This window comes from Pseudophryne corroboree, chromosome 2 (assembly GCF_028390025.1).
Source record: "Pseudophryne corroboree isolate aPseCor3 chromosome 2, aPseCor3.hap2, whole genome shotgun sequence".
NCBI classification, from domain to species: Eukaryota; Metazoa; Chordata; class Amphibia; order Anura; family Myobatrachidae; genus Pseudophryne; species Pseudophryne corroboree.
The window spans coordinates 842,425,264-842,443,685 of record NC_086445.1 but is presented as its reverse complement, the minus strand read 5'-3'; the positions used below and the strand labels follow the sequence as shown (position 1 = coordinate 842,443,685).

Here is an 18,422-nt window from a genome sequence, read left to right as displayed (position 1 = left end):
TTGAGGTCTTCCACAGCTAAAATAGTGTGTATATATTAGAGATGAGCGGGTTCGGTTCTCAGAGAACCGAACCCCCCACAATTATCACGATCTGAGCCAGAATTCGAGTCTGGCTCGGGACTTCCACCAGACTTGGAATCCAGAACGAGGCAAAATGTCATCATCCCGCTGTCGGATTCTCGTGGGTTTTGGATTCCATATAAGGAGAGTGAGGGAGACAGACCTCTGTCTCTCTGTGGGTGATGGAGTTGGGTCAGTGTGTGCTCTGTAGGGCTTCTGTTCCTGTCACGGTGGTGTCCCTGTGCTGTTAGGGGTGCTATCCTGGCTGTCATTGGTGTTTCATGTGCTGTTAGGGGTGCTGCAGCTGTACATGGGTGTTGCTGTTCTGGCTATCTCTGTGTTGTACAGGGGCAGAGGCACTGTCCTCCTGTATGCTGTGAAAATACAGGGGTTCAGTTGTTAAAAAAAATGCACACTGGTCCTGTATGCTGTGAAAATACAGGGGTGCTGGCTCTGTCTTGTATGCTGTAAAAATTCAGGGGTGCTGTTGTTAAATTAAAAGTACACTGGCCCTGTATGTTGTAAAAATTCAGAGGTGTAGTTGTTAAAATAAATGCACACTGTTCCTGTATGCTGTAAAAATACATGGGTGGGTGCTGTTGTTAAAATAAATGCACACTGACCCTGTATGATGTAAAAATTCAGAGGTGCTGTTGTTAAAATAAAAGCACACTGGTCCTGTATGCTGTAAAAATTCAGGGGTGCTGTTGTTAAAATAAAAGTACACTGGTCCTGAATGCTGTAAAAATACAGGGGTGCTGTTGTTAAAATAAAAGTACACTGTTCCTGTATGCTGCAAGAATATAGCGGTGCTGTGAAAATAAAGGGGCACTGTTCTGTGTGCTGTAATAATAAAGCGGTGTTGTTCTGTGAAATGGAGAACATCAATTTGGAGGACAAAATAGCGGAAGATCAGGAACCACTTCCAGTTCTAGTACTAGTGCTGAAGCTGCTGCTGCCACCAGTCATGACTCTGATGATGCAATTTCATCAACGTTGTCTGCTAAGGCCACTGCCCAATGTCATAGAGGGCATGTAAAATCCAAGAAGCAAAAATTAATTATCATTAAAAAAAATTATCAGATGAGAAATGTAAAATTGGCAATATGCCATTTACGACACGACGTGGCAAGGAAAGGATACGGTCTTGGCCTATGTTCATGACTGGTGGCTCAGCTTCTCATAAGGATGGAAAACCTCCTCCCTCTCAAAAAATTCAAAAAATGAAGCTTGTTAAAGCACAGGAAAAAACAACTGTGCGTCCACAGATATCACAAATCCCCAATTAGAGTCCAAGTGTGTCCGTGGTTGCGATGTCTTGGTCTGACCTTCCCAAAACTGTATGGAAAGAGGAGGTTCCTACCACCATTTGCATGCCTTCTGCAAGTGCTTGGAGGAGCACTGTCAGTCCACTTGCTGATATTTAGATTGAGGATGTCACTGTAGACGTACACCAGGATGAGGAGGATATTGGTGTAGCTGGCGCTGAGGAAGAAGTTGACAATGAGGATTCTGATGGTGATGTGGTTTGTTTGAATAAGGCAGCAGCTGAGACAGTTGTTGTCCATGGGATGAGAAAGCCCATTGTAATGCCTGGGCGAAATACCAAAAAAGCCACCTCTTCAGTGTGGAATTATTACTCCACAAATCCGGACAACAGGTGTAAAGCCGTGTGTTGCCTTTGTTAATCCATAATAATAGAAAGAAAAATATTGGGAACCGCACAAGTCCTTGATCTGATAAATAGTAGCCTCTGAAAAACTGAATTATCCCTGAATTGCTTCTAGATATAGCAACTGGGGGTATATGGAAATTTAATCCTAATCCCAATAAATGTTGCTTCCAGTGGTGCTCCCCAGAGTCAAATTTAGACAGTCAGAAAAAACCAAAACAAAGAAGTGTTGGTAAGTAGACTCTTTTTTGGGAGCACTCTAATTCAAAGGATGGCAATGTAATTTGTTACTGATAAAACCATTTTTATTAGGTAACACGTAAAATAAGAATTAAGGAGTATCTGCATTGAAAGCTAAAAGCTTTGCGAAAATATGAAAAAAAGAGAGTTTATAAGTAATACGTGATATCCATATCACAATCTACCAATTGCCGGAAATTATGGCTGTGGTAACAAAATTCATTAATCATTGCACATTGTGACTCATGTATTGTATGACCATCATTTATTCAGCAGATATCCATTATGGATTGTGGTAAATGCAGAGAATTAAATCATAGGCCATATAAGAGTCCGGTACCCAATAGTATATGTCTAGGTGACACTATATAGGGGAGTCAACTTATTGCAGTACCAGGGTGTTCAGAGGTGGTCTCCCATCCTAGTACTAGCCCGGCCTTTCACTGCTTAGCTTCCAAGGTCAGAAGAGATTGGGAATCTCCAGTGAGGTATGACCGCAAATGTCGTACTCACCCTATTGAGTCACCCAAATGTGTGCAGCCAATTGGTTTAGTCACCTTGTGACATGGCAGCCACAGTGAAATATGAGCATGGGTGATGGCCTGTTTTGTGGAAAAAAGGTTTTTTTCAAAACACGCAATATCCACAATTAGGACTTGCCTATCACCGCTGCAAACCAATATTTTGAAAATTCAATTGCCCAATATTTTTAGTGCAGATGACGCTATAGGGGAATCAATTTATTGCGGTACCAGGGTGTTCAGAGGTGGTCACCCATCCTATTACTAACCCGGCCTTTCACTGCTTAGCTTCCAAGGTCAGAAGAGATTGGGCATTCCCAGTGAGGTATGACCGCAAATATTGTACTCACCCTTTTGAGTCATCCAGGTTCATAAGTATGTAACTGACATAATTGATATTTGTATGTCTATATAGTACAATGGTCAAAAAAATGAGATAATGTGCAGCCACCAGGCTTAGCTACCCTGTGACATATCAACCACAGACAATAATATACATATGAGTGAAGGCCTATTATGCGGGTAAAATTCCTGAACACCACACAATGTCCACAATTAGGACTTGCCTTTCACTCCAAGAAACACCCAGAGGGCACCAGACCGGCCGTACCAAATTATACCGCTATATAAATGCAGGTTATAATTAAACTGCGCATCTTAAATGTGGCAGTAGGTTTTCAAAATAATAATTAGTGATAGTACACCCCTATGCACTTAACCAGATAATGGCTATAATGTGCCTTATGCCTGGAACCTATAATCAGTACTTGTATGATTGTAGGAAAGCAGGCTGTGACTAGATGCTTGTAGATACTTAGCACAAGTATTTGCTGAGGTTTACCATTGATATATTGGTGAGTTTCGAATGGAGAGACACACAGTCATTAGTACATATGAGTTAGTGGTAGCTTGCTATTGATGTTTGTAGCAAGTATGGATGATCCCAGCTTTGTATACCTTATTGCTGAGGGAGAAAAAATAATGCATTACTTATGATGTTGCTAGTTGGAACAGTTTATCCAGTTTAATTTGCAGTTGTGCATGGTTGTTTGACATGCATATATAGCTCGATGAATGTTGGTTGCTCAGGAAAATTGAATTGATTGTGCTAACAAGCTTAATAATTAAAGTGCAGTTCACAAAGTACAAAGTGCGGGGTATACGATACCAGCTCCGGTGTCGCTGTCACTGCGAGACCCGCTTGTTGCTGTGCCCGTGCTTCCAGGGCTGCAGCGGCGTGTGGCCGGGGTCTCCTCGTTCAGAAGACGGAGCTGTGCGGCCGTTGCCTGGTAACCGTCCTAGGGATTCCGGCTAATGCGGTCACGTGTGCGCATCACGTGATCGCGATACTTCCTCCTCCTGACGTACGTTTCGCATTGTATGCTTGATCAGGACGTGACTGATCAAGCATACAATGCGAAACGTACGTCAGGAGGAGGAAGTATCGCGATCACGTGATGCGCACACGTGACCGCATTAGCCGGAATCCCTAGGACGGTTACCAGGCAACGGCCGCACAGCTCCGTCTTCTGAACGAGGAGACCCCGGCCACACGCCGCTGCAGCCCTGGAAGCACGGGCACAGCAACAAGCGGGTCTCGCAGTGACAGCGACACCGGAGCTGGTATCGTATACCCCGCACTTTGTACTTTGTGAACTGCACTTTAATTATTAAGCTTGTTAGCACAATCAATTCAATTTTCCTGAGCAACCAACATTCATCGAGCTATATATGCATGTCAAACAACCATGCACAACTGCAAATTAAACTGGATAAACTGTTCCAACTAGCAACATCATAAGTAATGCATTATTTTTTCTCCCTCAGCAATAAGGTATACAAAGCTGGGATCATCCATACTTGCTACAAACATCAATAGCAAGCTACCACTAACTCATATGTACTAATGACTGTGTGTCTCTCCATTCGAAACTCACCAATATATCAATGGTAAACCTCAGCAAATACTTGTGCTAAGTATCTACAAGCATCTAGTCACAGCCTGCTTTCCTACAATCATACAAGTACTGATTATAGGTTCCAGGCATAAGGCACATTATAGCCATTATCTGGTTAAGTGCATAGGGGTGTACTATCACTAATTATTATTTTGAAAACCTACTGCCACATTTAAGATGCGCAGTTTAATTATAACCTGCATTTATATAGCGGTATAATTTGGTACGGCCGGTCTGGTGCCCTCTGGGTGTTTCTTGGAGTGAAAGGCAAGTCCTAATTGTGGACATTGTGTGGTGTTCAGGAATTTTACCCGCATAATAGGCCTTCACTCATATGTATATTATTGTCTGTGGTTGATATGTCACAGGGTAGCTAAGCCTGGTGGCTGCACATTATCTCATTTTTTTGACCATTGTACTATATAGACATACAAATATCAATTATGTCAGTTACATACTTATGAACCTGGATGACTCAAAAGGGTGAGTACAATATTTGCGGTCATACCTCACTGGGAATGCCCAATCTCTTCTGACCTTGGAAGCTAAGCAGTGAAAGGCCGGGTTAGTAATAGGATGGGTGACCACCTCTGAACACCCTGGTACCGCAATAAATTGATTCCCCTATAGCGTCATCTGCACTAAAAATATTGGGCAATTGAATTTTCAAAATATTGGTTTGCAGCGGTGATAGGCAAGTCCTAATTGTGGATATTGCGTGTTTTGAAAAAAACCTTTTTTCCACAAAACAGGCCATCACCCATGCTCATATTTCACTGTGGCTGCCATGTCACAAGGTGACTAAACCAATTGGCTGCACACATTTGGGTGACTCAATAGGGTGAGTACGACATTTGCGGTCATACCTCACTGGAGATTCCCAATCTCTTCTGACCTTGGAAGCTAAGCAGTGAAAGGCCGGGCTAGTACTAGGATGGGAGACCACCTCTGAACACCCTGGTACTGCAATAAGTTGACTCCCCTATATAGTGTCACCTAGACATATACTATTGGGTACCGGACTCTTATATGGCCTATGATTTAATTCTCTGCATTTACCACAATCCATAATGGATATCTGCTGAATAAATGATGGTCATACAATACATGAGTCACAATGTGCAATGATTAATGAATTTTGTTACCACAGCCATAATTTCCGGCAATTGGTAGATTGTGATATGGATATCACGTATTACTTATAAACTCTCTTTTTTTCATATTTTCGCAAAGCTTTTAACTTTCAATGCAGATACTCCTTAATTCTTATTTTACGTGTTACCTAATAAAAATGGTTTTATCAGTAACAAATTACATTGCCATCCTTTGAATTAGAGTGCTCCCAAAAAAGAGTCTACTTACCAACACTTCTTTGTTTTGGTTTTTTCTGACTGTTAATCCATAATAAGTAGGGGTAAGGACATTAACAACCTAGGAACATCCTCCCTTATACGTCACCTGCAGCGCATTCATCAGAAGTCATTGTTAAGTTCAGAAACTTTGGGTAAGAGCATAAGCAGTCCACTGACACCTAAATCCCTTCTTCCTCTTGTACCCAAGCTCCTGCAAGCAACACCACCAACTCCCTCAACATCAATTTCCTCCTCATTCAGGAACGTAAGTAGTCCTGCAGGCCATGTCACTGTCATGACTGACGTGTCCTCTCCTAACCGGGATTCCTCTGGAGGATCCTTGAGTGGTATGCCTACTGCTGCTACCGCTGCTGTTGTTGCTGCTGATTGGAGTCAATTGTCATCCCAGAGAGGAAGCCGGAAGACCACTTGTACTACTTCAACTAAGCAATTGACTGTCCAACAGTCCTTTATGAAGAAGATAAATATGACAGCAGTCATCCTGTTACAAAGCATATTACTGAGGCCATAACAATTATGCTGGTGTTAGACATGCGTCTGGTATCCGCCATTAGTGCAGTGGGATTTAGACAGTTGACGGATGTACTGTGTCCTTGGTACAAAATCCCACCTAGATTCCACTTCACTAGGCAAGCGATTCCTGGACTGTACAGGGACATTAAGAAAAGTGTCACCAGTGTCCTGAAAAATGCGGTTGTACCCAGTGTCCACTTAACCACGGACATGTGGACAAGTGGAGCAGGGCAAACTAAGGAGAACATGACTTTGACAGCCCACTGGGTAGATGTATTGCCTCCCGCTGCAACAACAGCAGCGGCACCAGTAGTAGCATCTCACAAATGCCAACTCGTTCCTAGGCAGGCTATGCTGTGTATCACCAGTTTATGTAAGAAGCACACTGCTGACAACCTTTTACGGAAACTGAGGGACATCATAGCACAATGGCTTACCCCAATTAGACTCTCCTGGGGATTTCTTATATCTGACAACACCACCAATATTGGCCCTCATTCCGAGTTGTTCGCTCGCTAGCTGCTTTTAGCATCATTGCACACGCTAAGCCGCCGCCCTCTGGGAGTGTATCTTAGCTTAGCAGAATTGCGAACGAAAGATTAGCACAATTGCGAATAGAAATTTCTTAGCAGTGTCTGAGTAGCTCCAGACTTACTCAGCCATTGCGATCAGTTCAGTCAGTTTTGTTCCTGGTTTGACGTCACAAACACACCCAGTGTTCGCCCAGACACTCCCCCGTTTCTCCAGCCACTCCCGCGTTTTTCCCAGAAACGCCAGCGTTTTTTCGCACACTCCCAGAAAATGGCCAGTTTCCGCCCAGAATCACCCACTTCCTGTCAATCACACTACCATCACCAGAACGATGAAAAAACCTCGTAATGTCGTGAGTAAAATACCTAACTTTTCTGTAAAATAACTAAGCGCATGCGCTCTGCGAACCTTGCGCATGCGCAGTAAGCGACTAATCGCAATAAAGCGAAAATCGGCAACGAGCGAACAACTCGGAATGAGGGCCATTGTACGTGCATTACATCTGGGCAAATTCCTGCACTTCCCATGATTTGCACATACAATTAATTTGGTGGTTCAGAATTTTTTGAAAAATGACAGGGACATGTAGGAGATGCTTTCAGTGGCTTGAAAAATCATGGGCCACTTTCGACATTCAGTGACTGTGTGCCAAAGACTAGAGTGCCAACAAACACTCCTGAACCTGCCCTGCCATCACCTGAAGCAAGAGGTGGTAACGAGGTGGAATTCAACACTCTATATGGTTCAGAGGATGGAGGAGCAGCAAAAGGCCATTCAAGCCTACACATCCACCTACGATAAAGACAAAGGAGGGGGAATGCACCTGACTCAAGTACAGTGGAGAATAATTTCCATCTTGTGCAAGGTTCTCCAACCCTTCGAACTTGCCACACGTGAAGTCAGTTTCAGACACTGCCAGCTTGAGTCAGGGCATTCCCCTCATCAGACTTTTGAAGAAGCAGCTAGAGAAATTGAAGGAGGTGCTAAGATGGAGTGATTCCGCAAAGTATGTGGGAATTGTGGAAGGAGCCCTTCATTCGCTATGCCAGGATTCAGGGGTGGTCAATCTGTTGAAATCAGTTTTTGTCACCATTCTCAATCCTAGGTTTAAAGCCTATGTTGTATCTCTCTTTCTGGCAGACACAAGTGTGCAGAGGTGCAAAGACCTGCTGGTGAGAAAATTGTCAACTCAAGCGGAACGTGACCCGTCAACAGCTCCTACTTCATTTTCTCCCGCAACTGGGGCTGAGAGGAAAAGGATTACATTTCCTAGCCTACCCACTGGCGTTGATGCAGGGCAGTCAGGAGCAAGTGTTGACATATGGTCCGGACTGAAGGACCTGCCAACAATTACTGACATGTGCACTGTCACTGCATATGATGCTGTCACCATTGAAAGAATGGTGGAGGATTATATCGGTGACAGCATCCAAGTAGGCATGTCAGACAGTCCGTATGTATACTGGCAGGAAAAAGAGGCAATTTGGATGCCCTTGCACAAACTGGCTTTATTTTACCTATGTTGCCCCCACCTCCAGCCGGTAACCTTGTCAGCGATCGGCGTAGGAGGAAACTGTACGAAATGTGGAGAAGATGATGTTCATCAAAATGAATGATAAATTCCTCTAGGAAGACCTTTACCATCAATTGCCTCCAGAAAGTACACAGGGACCTGTGATGGTGGATTCCAGTGGGGTCGAATTAATACTCTGTGAGGATGAGGATGTACAATCTGAAAGGGGTGAGGAATCGGAGGATGAGGACAACACCTTGCCTCTGTAGAGCCAGTTTGTGAAAGGAGAGATTAATTGCTTCTTTTTTGGTGGGGGGATTGATTGCTTCTTTTTTTGTGGGGGCCCAAACAAACCAATCATTTAATCCACAGTCGTGTGGCAGAACCTGTCGTTGAAATGATTGGTTGTTAAAGTGTGCATGTCCTGTCCATACAACATAAGGATGGGTCAATTCCATCTTGCACCTCTTTTTTTTCTTTGCGTTATGTGCTCTTTCGGACCTAGTTTTTAAAACTGCCATCCTGTCTGCCACTGCAGTGCCACTCCTAGATGGGCAAGGTGTTTGTGCTGCCCACTTGTGTCGCTTAGCTTAGTCATCCAGCTACCTCGGTGCAACCTGTTGGCCTAAAAACAATATTGTGAGGTGTGAGGTGTTCAGAATAGACTGGAAATGAGTGGAAATGAATATCATTGAGGTTAATAATACCGTAGGATCGAAATTACCCCCAAATTCTGTGATTTTAGCTGTTTTTATGTTTTTTCAAAAATCATCCAGTTCCAAAACCAAAACCCGAAAAGGGTGGTTTTGGCAAAACCAATCCAGATCCAAAACACGAGCGGATATCCAGATCTATAACCAAAACACAAAACCCGAAAAGTGTCCGAGGCACATCTCTAGTATACAGTATACACACACACACAAACACACACACACACACACACACACACACACGCTCACGCTCATGCCCACCCATCTACTCCCCAGTACTGTTTACAGACGTCTGAGGTTCAGTGTTCAGAAGCAGCAGCCAGCTGTACAAACATCCTGATCCCCTGTCAGCAGCAGCACTGCAGGGTATAGGTTCATGGTCGGCTACTTAAGGATCTGGTGGGGAGGGACCTAACATCATTTGAAGAGGCCGGGGCTTCAGTGGGCTGGGCCAAGGACATCCACGGCAGCATAGTAAAGATGAGTAAATTTGACTCATTATAATGCTGGCGACTGTATAGCGACAGGCCCTGATGCAATGTACCGGCTACATCGCCGCTAATTCTGCCACTGGCCTAGGTGAGGGCTGACTGATAGCCAGAAGCCACTGATTAAATAAAAAAAATCTCCTTAATGACAGGGAAGGCACATGCCTTGGTGCCCCCCTGAATTTGTCAGTGTGTCAACTGTCACCTTGGTTGTTGTTAAGTAGTGGCAAGCGCCTGGTGCCATCACACAGGGCGGGATGTCCTTAGGGTATACCAGCAGTACTTACCTTCCACTGCAGGCTATGCCATGCTCTGGCTCCCAGCCCCTGGAGTATATGTATAGTTATGACAGTTTGAATGCCGTTCAGGAGTTGGGCACAGCAAGTACATTTTAACTCTAAGCTATGGATTATTACATTATTACATTTTCAAAAATAGCCCTTGGATCAATTATGTTGATATGAATTCTTGTTCAGAATCTGACTATTTTGTTGCTATTTTGTTTGCTACAGTGTTCAGCCCAAATACAAATATATTACCATACAAAGTACTGTAAATACTGTTTTTTTTTTCGGACTGGTTTACTTGTTATCAATTTGGATGTATTTTCATTACTAAAGACTGAGGCGTGAATTCCAGAATGTTTTATGAATAAACGTATGCTGAGATTTTTCAGCTAGCTCCTCTGTTTAGAGTGTAAGCTCTCATGAGCAGGGTCCTCTTCCCTCGTGCTTTTCCTCATTGAAACCATCATTGGGGGTCATTCCGAGTTGTTCGCTCATTGCCGATTTTCGCAACGGAGCGATTAAGGCAAAAATGCGCATGGTACGCAATGCGCATGCGCTAAGTATTTTAGCACAAAACTTAGTAGATTTACTCACGTCCAAACTAAGAATTTTCATCGTTGAAGTGATCGGAGTGTGATTGACAGGAAGTGGGTGTTTCTGGGTGGAAACTGACCGTTTTCTGGGAGTGTGCGGAAAAACGCAGGCGTGCCAGGATAAAACGCGGGAGTGTCTGGAGAAACTGGGGAATGGCTGGCCGAATGCAGGGCGTGTTTGTGACATCAAACCAGGAACGAAACGGGCTGAGCTAATCGCTGTGTAGGAGTAAGTCTCGAGCTACTCAGAAACTGCTAAGAATTTTCTATTCGCAATTCTGCTAATCTTTTGTTCGCAATTCTGCTATGCTAAGATACACTCCCAGAGGGCGGCGGCCTAGCGTGTGCAATGCTGCTAAAAGCAGCTAGCGAGCGAACAACTCGGAATCACCCCCATTACCTTTCCACTTCCAAAAATAGCACCAAACCTTTGAGCATGGCCACCCCACTGCTTATTTGGGTACTATGACTGCTACTGCAGAAATGTTATAAACCTTGTCCTGCAATGTTCTGTACTGTAAAAACTTTTTTCCTGTTCTTTTCATTCTTTCTCTCTTTACAAATTCGGGAAGGTATAGTGGACTCCATGTGGTGCCATATAAATAAAGGTTAATAATAATACTTGTGTTTACACCAATGACAATTTTTAACTGACTGCTCTGTCAGCGCAACTCTTTTGTAGTTATAATAACAGCTAATGTCCAGGGGATAAAGTGGGGGGGAACAGGGTGGAACTGAGTTCCACCACCTGTAATGGTAGGTTGAGCTAGTTCCACCTACCCATGGCCCTGCACAGTAATTCCAATAAAAAAGCCCATCCTGCCTCCCACATCAATAAATGATTCAGGCGGTGCTGGTGTCACTTATGAGCTGCTGCCAACTCCCCCTTCCTCAGTTCTATGGCCCGCCCCACCCGGTATTTCTTTTATCTGTTGGACAGTGTTCATCCCCTCCCCAGGTCCCAGTGGCTTCCTTTTCTGACATGGCATATGTGACATCATGCCATCACCGCCACTGAAGTGAAGAAGTGCCATTGAAAGAAGCAGGCTCTGGACATGCGATAAGATGAGAGGGGGCTGGAGGGACACAGGTGGTGAACTGCTGGAGTAACACAGGCAGAGATATGTACAATGGTCACTACTGTCGGCATTACGTGTATAAGGGGCACTACTACTGTGGGCATTATAGTATAAGTGGCACTACTTTGGGCATTATGTGTATAAGAGGCATAATTGTGGGATTATGTGTAAGGGGTACTACTACTGTGGGCATTATGTGTATAAGCAGCACAACTACTGTGGGCATTATGTGTATAAGGGACACTAATGTGGGCATTGTGTATTAGGGGGCACTACTGTGTGGCATAATGTTTATAAGGGGAACCACTGTGTAGCATAACGTGAATAAGGGGCACTGCTGAGTGACGTAACATGAATAAAGGGTATTACTATGTGCTGTAATATTAATAAGGGGCACTACAGGCAGTGTAATGTGAATACGATTGTGCTACTGTGTAGTATAATTTGAATTGGGGTACTATTGTGTGACCCCAGACCTTCCTTGTGAGACCGCTGTCTCTTTATGAAGTATGGGAGGCAGGGCACAAATTTATAGTGTACAGGGGGGTTCCGAAAACCCTAGCACTGGCCCTGGCTATGCCTAATGTGAGGGGGAGGTGGCAGAGGAAATGAGTTCCACCACTTCTCAAGGACCACTTTAAGCCCTGCTGATGTCTCAACACTGTCTTAGGCTACATAATGCATACCTTAGGGCAGTGGTTCTCAAACTGTGTGCCGTGGCTCCCTGTGGTGCCTCAAGACACTTGCAGGGGTGCCTTCATACACTTGAAGGGGTGCCATGGATTGGTGGTCAAGGACCAATTCAAATTATTTATGGTCACCGTAATAGGCAGCCAGAGCTGGTGGCTTTCATCTATAAACTATGTGGGCAAACAGATGCAAATCCTGTCCCTCATCACATAATTGAACCTAACGATGACATTTAGACACAGTGGGGTAAATTTACTAAGATTCGTAATTTCCGAAAAAAGGTCAAAGTTCAATCACGAATGACATCGACAGTGTAAAACTGCAACTTTTTGAATTGATTACGATGGATTTACTAAGCTGTCGTATTCGTATTTTTCTTTGCTTCCGATGTCGATGTCATTCGTGTTTTTTTACCTAATTTGACGGCAGTGATTAGCAAAACACTGCCGTTTTTTTTTACAATCAATCTCGGCCGGATCTGTGTGATCCGTGCTGGGGTTCGTATTTTTTTTTTTTTAAATTAAACAAAGTAAAATCCTAAAAAAAATTGCGTGGGGTCCCCCCTCCTAAGCATAACCAGCCTCGGGCTCTTTGAGCCGATCCTGGTTGCAGAAATATGGGAAAAAAAATGACAGGGGTTCCCCCATATTTAAGCAACCAGCATCGGGCTCTGCGCCTGGTCCTGGTCCCAAAAATACGGGGGACAAAAAGAGTAGGGGTCCCCCGTATTTTTAAAACCAGCACCGGGCTCCACTAGCTGGACAGATAATGCCACAGCCGGGGGTCACTTTTATATAGCGCCCTGCGGCCGTGGCATCAAAAATCCAACTAGTCACCCCTGGCCGGGGTACCCTGGGGGAGTGGGGACCCCTTCAATCAAGGGGTCCCCCCCCCCCAGCCACCCAAGGGCCAGGGGTGAAGCCCGAGGCTGTCCCCCCCCCATCCAATGGGCTGCGGATGGGAGGGCTGATAGCCTTTGTTGTAAAATAAAAGATATTGTTTTTAGTAGCAGTACTACAAGTCCCAGCAAGCCTCCCCCGCATGCTTGTACTTGGAGAACCACAAGTACCAGCATGCGGTGGAAAAACGGGCCCGCTGGTACCTGTAGTACTACCACTAAAAAAATACCCAAAAAAACACAAGACACACACACCGTGAAAGTATAATTTTATTACATACATACACACATACATACATACTTACCTTATGTTCCCACGCAGGTCGGTCCTCTTCTCCAGTAGAATCCAAGGGGTACCTGTTGAAGAAATTCTACTCACCAGATCCAGTGGTCCAGGCTCCTCGGCAAATCCAGGGATAATCCACGTACTTGAATAAAACAAAAAAACGGTTGCCCGACCACGAACTGAAAGGTGACCCATGTTTGCACATGGGTCACCTTTCCACGAATGCCAGAAACCCACTTTGCCTTCTGGCTAAGTGGGTTTCTTCAGCCAATCAGGGAGTGCCACGTTGTAGCACTCTCCTGATCAGCTGTGTGCTCCTGTCCTCACTGACAGGCGGCACACGGCAGTGTTACAATGTAGCGCCTATGCGCTACATTGTAACCAATGATGGGAACTTTCTGCCCTGCGGTTGACCTAAAGTGACGTCACCGCTGAGCAGAAAGTTCCCATCATTGGTTACAATGTAGCGCATAGGCGCTACATTGTAACACTGCCGCGTGCTGCCTGTCAGTGAGGACAGCAGCACACAGCTGATCAGGAGAGTGCTACAACGTGGCACTCCCTGATTGGCTGAAGAAACCCACTTAGCCAGAAGGCAAAGTGGGTTTCTGGCATTCGTGGAAAGGTGACCCATGTGCAAACATGGGTCACCTTTCAGTTCGTGGTCGGGCAACCGTTTTTTTGTTTTATTCAAGTACGTGGATTATCCCTGGATTTGCCGAGGAGCCTGGACCACTGGATCTGGTGAGTAGAATTTCTTCAACAGGTACCCCTTGGATTCTACTGGAGAAGAGGACCGACCTGCGTGGGAACATAAGGTAAGTATGTATGTATGTGTGTATGTATGTAATAAAATTATACTTTCACGGTGTGTGTGTCTTGTGTTTTTTTGGGTATTTTTTTAGTGGTAGTACTACAGGTACCAGCGGGCCCGTTTTTCCACCGCATGCTGGTACTTGTGGTTCTCCAAGTACAAGCATGCGGGGGAGGCTTGCTGGGACTTGTAGTACTGCTACTAAAAACAATATCTTTTATTTTACAACAAAGGCTATCAGCCCTCCCATCCGCAGCCCATTGGATGGGGGGGGACAGCCTCGGGCTTCACCCCTGGCCCTTGGGTGGCTGGGGGGGGGGGACCCCTTGATTGAAGGGGTCCCCACTCCCCCAGGGTACCCCGGCCAGGGGTGACTAGTTGGATTTTTGATGCCACGGCCGCAGGGCGCTATATAAAAGTGACCCCCGGCTGTGGCATTATCTGTCCAGCTAGTGGAGCCCGGTGCTGGTTTTAAAAATACGGGGGACCCCTACTCTTTTTGTCCCCCGTATTTTTGGGACCAGGACCAGGCGCAGAGCCCGATGCTGGTTGCTTAAATATGGGGGAACCCCTGTCATTTTTTTCCCCATATTTCTGCAACCAGGATCGGCTCAAAGAGCCCGAGGCTGGTTATGCTTAGGAGGGGGGACCCCACGCATTTTTTTTTAACAACAAAAAGCACTTTCCCACCACTTCCCATTGATATACATGCACGGATCTCATGGATCCCTGCATGCATCTCAAATCACGAAAAAAAAAAGCAGGTCTGTTTTTTTTTAGGACTTTTTTGCGAATTGTAATTATTCACGGCAGTGTTTTGTGTTTTTTTGCTTAGTAAATGACCGAGATTCGTATCTAAACAGGCGTAATTTGACCGATGGTGTATTCATTCGTAATTTTTTACCTGAACTAGCAAAAAATTACGAATGCCCTCATCACTGCCGTGATTAGTGTTTTGTAAATGACCGAGATTGACCGAGATGACACTTTGATGAAAAAACGGCATCTCGGTCAAAATCGGGAGCTTAGTAAATATACCCCAGTTAGTTAATTTAATATTTCTTTGTAAATTTCTCAATAGGAAACTTTTGGCCTAGGGGTGCCGTATTAATAATTCTGATACTCTAGGGTGCTGTGATTTAAAAAAGTTTGAGAACCACTGCCTTAGGGTTTAAAAAAAGTATTTTCTTAGGTATGGGAATTTCTGTAGTGCATTAATGAACTCTTAAATTAAAACTTGTGTGTTGTGTTGCAAGCAGCCTGAAGTGTAACTTTTCATGAACTTAAAATGCCTTTACTTACTTTTAAAGGACAGAATAAATGGGCCAAGAGATTCTTGTCTACCATCAAATGCTATGTTTCTGTGCTTCTATGACACAGCTCTTGACTGAGTGTCAGGCTATTAATTAGCTGAACACACTTTTTTTTACTCAATGGGGTATATTTACTAAGATTCGTAATTTCCGAAAATAGGTCAAAGTTCAATCACGAATGACATCGGCAGTGTAAAACTGCAACTTTTTGAATTGATTACGACTAATTTACTAAGCTGTCGTATTCGTATTTTTCTTTGCTTCCGATGTCGATGTCATTCGTGTTTTTTTACCTAATTTGACGGCAGTGATTAGCAAAACACTGCCGTTTTTTTTACAATCAATCTCGGCCGGATCTGTGTGATCCGTGCTGGGGTTCGTATTTTTTTTTTTTTTTAAATTAAACAAAGTAAAATCCTAAAAAAAATTGCGTGGGGTCCCCCCTCCTAAGCATAACCAGCCTCGGGCTCTTTGAGCCGATCCTGGTTGCAGAAATATGGGAAAAAAAATGACAGGGGTTCCCCCATATTTAAGCAACCAGCATCGGGCTCTGCGCCTGGTCCTGGTCCCAAAAATACGGGGGACAAAAAGAGTAGGGGTCCCCCGTATTTTGAAAACCAGCACCGGGCTCCACTAGCTGGACAGATAATGCCACAGCCGGGGGTCACTTTTATACAGCGCCCTGCGGCCGTGGCATCAAAAATCCAACTAGTCACCCCTGGCCGGGGTACCCTGGGGGAGTGGGGACCCCTTCAATCAAGGGGTCCCCCCCCCCCAGCCACCCAAGGGCCAGGGGTGAAGCCCGAGGCTGTCCCCCCCCATCCAATGGGCTGCGGATGGGAGGGCTGATAGCCTTTGTTGTAAAATAAAAGATATTGTTTTTAGTAGCAGTACTACAAGTCCCAGCAAGCCTCCCCCGCATGCTTGTACTTGGAGAACCACAAGTACCAGCATGCGGCGGAAAAACGGGCCCGCTGGTACCTGTAGTACTACCACTAAAAAAATACCCAAAAAAAAACAAGACACACACACCGTGAAAGTATAATTTTATTACATACATACACACATACATACATACTTACCTTATGTTCCCACGCAGGTCGGTCCTCTTCTCCAGTAGAATCCAAGGGGTACCTGTTGAAGAAATTCTACTCACCAGATCCAGTGGTCCAGGCTCCTCGGCAAATCCAGGGATAATCCACGTACTTGAATAAAACAAAAAAACGGCTGCCCGACCACGAACTGAAAGGTGACCCATGTTTGCACATGGGTCACCTTTCCACGAATGCCAGAAACCCACTTTGCCTTCTGGCTAAGTGGGTTTCTTCAGCCAATCAGGGAGTGCCACGTTGTAGCACTCTCCTGATCAGCTGTGTGCTGCTGTCCTCACTGACAGGCAGCACGCGGCAGTGTTACAATGTAGCGCCTATGCGCTACATTGTAACCAATGATGGGAACTTTCTGCTCAGCGGTGACGTCACTTTAGGTCAACCGCAGGGCAGAAAGTTCCCATCATTGGTTACAATGTAGCGCATAGGCGCTACATTGTAACACTGCCGCGTGCTGCCTGTCAGTGAGGACAGCAGCACACAGCTGATCAGGAGAGTGCTACAACGTGGCACTCCCTGATTGGCTGAAGAAACCCACTTAGCCAGAAGGCAAAGTGGGTTTCTGGCATTCGTGGAAAGGTGACCCATGTGCAAACATGGGTCACCTTTCAGTTCGTGGTCGGGCAGCCGTTTTTTTGTTTTATTCAAGTACGTGGATTATCCCTGGATTTGCCGAGGAGCCTGGACCACTGGATCTGGTGAGTAGAATTTCTTCAACAGGTACCCCTTGGATTCTACTGGAGAAGAGGACCGACCTGCGTGGGAACATAAGGTAAGTATGTATGTATGTGTGTATGTATGTAATAAAATTATACTTTCACGGTGTGTGTGTCTTGTTTTTTTTTGGGTATTTTTTTAGTGGTAGTACTACAGGTACCAGCGGGCCCGTTTTTCCGCCGCATGCTGGTACTTGTGGTTCTCCAAGTACAAGCATGCGGGGGAGGCTTGCTGGGACTTGTAGTACTGCTACTAAAAACAATATCTTTTATTTTACAACAAAGGCTATCAGCCCTCCCATCCGCAGCCCATTGGATGGGGGGGGACAGCCTCGGGCTTCACCCCTGGCCCTTGGGTGGCTGGGGGGGGGACCCCTTGATTGAAGGGGTCCCCACTCCCCCAGGGTACCCCGGCCAGGAGTGACTAGTTGGATTTTTGATGCCACGGCCGCAGAGCACTATATAAAAGTGACCCCCGGCTGTGGCATTATCTGTCCAGCTAGTGGAGCCCGGTGCTGGTTTTAAAAATACGGGGGACCCCTACTCTTTTTGTCCCCCGTATTTTTGGGACCAGGACCAGGCGCAGAGCCCGATGCTGGTTGCTTAAATATGGGGGAACCCCTGTCATTTTTTTTCCCATATTTCTGCAACCAGGATCGGCTCAAAGAGCCCGAGGCTGGTTATGCTTAGGAGGGGGGACCCCACGCAATTTTTTTTGGCAAAAAAAAGCACTTTCCAACCCCTTCCCACTGATATACATGCACGGATCTCATGGATCCCTGCATGCATCTCAAATCACGAATAAAAAAAGCAGGTCTGTTTTTTTTTTAGGACTTTTTTACGAATTGTAATTTTTCACGGCAGTGTTTTGGGTTTTTTTGCTTTGCACTTCTTAGTAAATGACCGAGATTCATACTTAAACAGGCGTAATTTGACCGATGGTGTATTCATTCGTAATTTTTTACCTGAACTAGAAAAAAATTACGAATGCCATCATCACTGCCGTGATTAGTGTTTAGTAAATGACCGAGATTGACCGAGATGACACTTTGATGAAA

At 45.1% G+C, this 18,422-nt stretch overlaps 4 pseudogenes; 2 read left to right on the top strand and 2 right to left on the bottom strand.

The window, feature by feature from the left end:
* Positions 1 to 2,354: 2,354 nt before the first annotated feature.
* On the bottom strand, positions 2,355 to 2,474 carry LOC135051432 (5S ribosomal RNA; annotated as a pseudogene).
* A 238-nt stretch (positions 2,475 to 2,712) lies between these two features.
* Positions 2,713 to 2,832, bottom strand: LOC135051704 (5S ribosomal RNA; annotated as a pseudogene).
* Positions 2,833 to 4,945: 2,113 nt separating this feature from the next.
* LOC135051703 (5S ribosomal RNA) lies at positions 4,946 to 5,065 on the top strand (annotated as a pseudogene).
* A 238-nt stretch (positions 5,066 to 5,303) lies between these two features.
* Positions 5,304 to 5,423, top strand: LOC135051431 (5S ribosomal RNA; annotated as a pseudogene).
* The last annotated feature ends 12,999 nt before the right edge of the window (positions 5,424 to 18,422 follow it).